The following is a 5,371-nucleotide window of genomic DNA, read 5'->3' as shown; positions in this document are numbered from 1 at the left end:
TGTGTGTGTGTGTGTGGCTTCATTAGCGAACAGAGGCGGTCTGTTCAGTAGTTTGTATCAGAGTGGCGAACTCTCATCACTACTAATGAGAACAACATCACCAACCTCCTGAAACACTCTGTTCCTCCAACTCTCCATCAATCTCTCTCTGTGTTCCTCAACTTCTTCCCTCTCAGCTTCCTCTCTCTCTCTCCGCCCTGTAATTCCCCATTTTAAAGAGTCGCCAAGATGACCAAAATTACATAAAACTTACCTCAAGTATCTTTGTCATTACCACCAAGATAAGATAAATAAATGGACCAAACGTTAACCAAAGAAATGAGTCAAAATCACAAGATAGTAAATCAAACTTTGGTTGATTTTGGGTGGCTGAGGCCAATATTGGTCTCGCCGAATATTCTAGTTGGTCTCGATCAACGACATATAAAGATGGACGACATGACAGCTCTCCAAAAGTGAATCCAGACCTTCTCTTTCGCCCCCTGGTGGCTGACTGCAGTGTAGCCAATAAAGCCCGCTGTGTTAGCAGATCAGACAAAAACTAAAAGTCAAGTCAAATAAATTTTTCCCAAAGATGGTTTCTGTCATTTCAGGTCGTTCTTATCACGCTGATGTTAGTGTTCGTTTTTATCATCTGTTTGATTTTAATTAGTTATTTAAAGTTATAAAAAGGAGGTTTCACGTAATAATTGACAGCTGAGCCCTGTTCGCCGTTGAGTCTACCGGGCTATTGGGCCGGACCTCGATACCACTGTGCCGACCGCGATCACTACTGTGCAGACCCTGGCTCCGAATGGCAAAATATGGCAGCAGCTATATCCGGATATTTGGACTTTAATAGTCTGGACTTCGTTAGCATTCGCTCGGCTCGCTTTTTCTGGTCTTCCTCTGTGCACACAGTTTGCTCCGTTGTATAGACCTACAGTAACATCATAACAAATGGTTGTATATGATTTAGATGTGAATGTCCTCCTTGACCTTCCTCTGGTCGATGACCTCTAACCCCTTTTCACAGCTCAGTTATCACATGACCAAGGTTTTATACTTTTGTACGAAAGCTAAACCAGCTCTTTGTCATCTGAACAACTTGTTGAAAGCTCCAGAAAAGGCTAAAATTCTGAATATTTCATCAGACTTTGATTTGTCCCAGCAGTCTCACATTATCTGTCTGTCTGCCTCAAACATCATTTCCTAACTTCCCTTTAAATTTGTAAATCCCCTTCATTGGTTGTCGGGGGTAACCAGGCAAAGACGGGGGAGTGAAAAGAGACTTGCATTGATTTGGAAAAGAGTTTCTAAATTGACCAAACTGTGTGGGTGCGTGTTCTTTCTCACACGTGAATTTGGGCTGGTATCCCATGGCGACGGGACAGTAGTGAGGTCATTGATATGCGGCGCAGCAGCTCTGCTGAGGGAAAATCCTCCTCGCTCTTATAAGCAGGGAGGAAGGATTCCTTTACACCGTTTAAAACTACATCAGAGACAAAAGTCTCTAATGAGTTTCTGAAAGTCTTTTTGTGAACATGAATCCAATTATTTCTGTTGTGTTTCGCCTCATAAAAGGTTCATTTAGTGTACCCGCCTTGATGTCTCTGCTGAAGCCAATATCTGAGTCCATTAAATTCATGATTTTGATTTCCTTCTTCTCTCATCAGATAGTTCCTGATTTAAATCTGAATTTTGCTGGTTTTAGAGTGTATTTAATTAAGACTTGTGTTTCTCAAACCTTTTACATCACCTCAGAAAAGAATAATAAGAAGATTCATTATTGTTGACTGATTTTTTTGTCAAGAACCAGAGCTAATTTGGTGGAAAATGGTCCTCCTGGCCCACACTTTTCTTCCCAGTAGTTCCTGGTTTGGAGCCAAGATTGCAGTGTTTTTGGACCATTCAATTTACCTCTACTTACTACCTCACCATCCTATCCCTATCCTATCCCCCAGCGTGATACACAGCAGGCTGATATCGAAACAAACAAATCGGATGAAAGGAAAAACGTTTTTAATAACGTAACTCTAAATTTCATTTCAGTGATCTCATAGGTATAGTTTATATTATTTTGATTATTATTATTTGTCAGGTGAGCAAGACCTTTAAGTCTTTCTTAACTCTCTTTAATGTTCCGTATGTAAGATTTAGTAGCATCTAGTGGTATAGTTGCAGATTGCAACACTCAAATTTCACCCTCCTTTTCCAACTGCAAGGGAGAAACTACAGTGGCCAGGAAAAATGTGAATGTAGAGCCACTGTTTGTCCGTTCTGGGCTACTGTAGAAACATGGCAGTTCAACATGGTGGACTCAATTGGCTCAATCTAAGGTAACAAAAATCTCCTTAGTGTTTCTTAAAGCTATAATCTGTATTTTCGAATAAAATGTCTATAAACACTAGATTTAGGTTCTGTATGCAGTGCCGTCGTATAGGGGGGAAAGGTGATGACAATTCTAAGGGCCTACAGCCCATTAGGGCCCACACACAGCCCCCAGTAGCCTCTATGACTAAATTATTATGCATAGACTTAACTAATATATATTCATACTAATGAATCCGAGCTAAAAAAAAAAGCCACAAAGTCACACAATATTTTAATTTTAATAATTTCAATAACCCCCTTGGCCCCTTCTTAAAAAACGGTTTGGTCCATGGTTCGTTCTTCTTCATGGGAATTAAGTGAGCGCGAGCAAACTCCAGCAGGGAGTGAGGGAGATCAAATAAGATGATGGCCCCAAAAAAACACAAATCTGGACACCAGAAAAGACTTGAGAGGGAGGCCAGGAGTAGGAGCAGCAGAGCAGGGCCCAGGGACATCAAACCATTTTTTCTCCTAAGAAATGGTGAGAGTAAAACTAACCGAGGGCGGCTGAAACCATCACTTGTTCTTTCATTTATTGTCTGTAACCTCTGACCTTAGACGAGGCGCAGGGGCTGGAGCCTACGTTAGCTGTCATCGGGTGAGAGGCGGGCTACACTCTGGACAAGTCGCTAGTTCATTGTAGAGCAACGATTCCTAGTGTAGCTAACTGAACGTTACTAATCTGGAGGCTATCTACAGCGGACTGTGTGTTTCACACATATTCAGACAGTGCTCCAGTAAGCACCCACTCTGTACTCTGCACTGTATTACACCAGGCACCGTCAAGAACACTGAGTACACAGTTGTAAAAAAGTGGCAATGAAAAATCTTGGAGTAGAGGGGCCCACGCTGTTATTTTTTCAGGGGGCCCAGAATTCTTAGCAACTGCCCTGTCTGTATGAAGGTTGTGTACTTAAATTATCCCAAATGTTTCCAACAGTGTTTAAACTCAGAGAATCATTTTATTCAGGTAATGATGCTTTTTCTACTAGCCTCAAGTTGCTGTAACGTAAGGAAAAATAAACTGAATAAAACTTTAATACATTAACTCACCATTGAACAATTTCAGCCTGAGTTACGTCAGATAGATTTTCATCAGGACCGGTGGTCGTTTAACAATGACAACTCCCATGATCCCACACTACTTCACAATGTCATTAAACTACGTCTTTTGTTATTGTTTTGATGTTAAAGACCCCCTACAGGCAGAAATTGCATACTGTAGGTTTAACATAGAAATTCAGGACTCTCCTGAATGATGTATACATTTATGTTCTGACCACCAGTTTAAATTATTTCAACTTCATTTATGGGAAATCAGATGTTGTCCGTCATTTTGGCTGATGTCTCAAACTACTACAATACCCACAAGCCTCAGCTGACGTTGCTATGGAGAAGAAGCCAGTCAGAGCTGTAGTGAATTCAAAATACTTAGTAACATAATTCATCCAAAATGTATTATTATTATAAATTAAGCATAATTTTTAGCTTTCACCTACCGCTAGCAGCGCAATTTTAACCTCATTAACTAGATGCTTCTTATCTAAATGCACCTTGGGAGTTGTAGTTGACTTCTTTCCTCCAGTTTTTATGTCCACAAGCTTTACCTTTTTCAAAGAACCTCATATTTTCCAACACAGTTTTTCATCTTTTGGACTGATGATTCCATCAGGAGAGTTTTATGTCCATCCAAGCCGAAGACGAGCTTCAACGGTGAGTCATGTAACTTTGACTGCAAAAAATTAATTGGACTTACTTCCAGAACCATGGGCTCCTGAAATAGCTCCTCCCACTCCCAGCTGCAGATTTAGGCCTGCAGGAAGCATACTGGGCTTGAATAAAAGAGGCCTGAGCATGTTGTGGTGATATGGCTCAGCTTGATGGATAACATCATTATTGCATCAATAAGTTTTCCAGACAACTGCAGTTTAAATTACTCACATTTATTTATAAATTACCACCTCTTCACCCGATTTGTCCGTTTATGCCTTGTTCACAAGATAAAAACAACACAGTTTTACTGTAAAAGAAAAATGTAAGACAGGCACCAAAGTTAATTTGTTTTGTGTGGACTGTCCCTTTATTAAAAAGTTATTAAGGAGGCACTTAATGTCAACTTTGTTCACATTTACAATTAACTCAAACACGACACTGGTGGGACTTAAGTTCCTAATATGTCTTGTTTCTTTTCAGATTTATATAATAGACCAAACAGCATGTGAAGGAAACATATTTACCATCTGTAAATAGGGACCCAAATGAAAATGTGATCACTGTCATAGTGCTGTATATCAAATGTAAACCAGCTGTATCTAAGTTTTCTGTGGAAATTTAGTAATGCTCCACATGTGAATCATTATTTAAGGCAATAAAAGTGACCTCAAAAGATCATCTTTTGATAAAAACCACTGTCAGTGGTAAAACAACACTGCTAACTTTTCGTTGAAAACTTACAGCAGCAGGTCAAAACATTGACGCAGTTTTGTCTCTTGAAGGAGCTGCTCACAGTGTGAAGTTAGTCTGACAAGTTTCTACTCGCTGTTTGTTGATTCAGACACTGACAGTCCGGAGCTGAGGAGACACTAAGGCACAATCGGCTCTGACATATATTATTGGTGCCACCCCGTTGTTTTGACAGAAACCTTAATAGTCCAGAAAATGTCCAATTTGTTTGACAGCCTGTTATTCCGAAAACAAACGCCTTTTGCTCCGAAGGCCTGTTGTCCCAAAAATACACACTCTGGTATCACCAACTCAAGTATGTAACTCAACTGATGTAACTAACATATTGGTTTTAAGCCAAATCATGATCTTTTACTTAATCCAAAGAAATAGTTTTGATGCCTAAACATAACCAAACTGCGACGGTTTCACAATGTTAACCACATGTTAAAATTACAACAAAGGTCACCTTGCTTTGACTTTTTCTGCACATCCAGTGTGTATTAAAACAAGGCCTTCACAGCAGTTCTTGATGGTTTACAGGTAAGCTGTCTGACAAATGGGCTTTCGGTCCAAT

Source organism: Morone saxatilis, unplaced genomic scaffold (genome assembly GCF_004916995.1).
Source record: "Morone saxatilis isolate NCDOM2014 unplaced genomic scaffold, NCSU_SB_2.0 Contig15, whole genome shotgun sequence".
Lineage (NCBI taxonomy): Eukaryota > Metazoa > Chordata > Actinopteri > Moronidae > Morone > Morone saxatilis.
Note: the sequence above shows the minus strand (reverse complement) of the source record.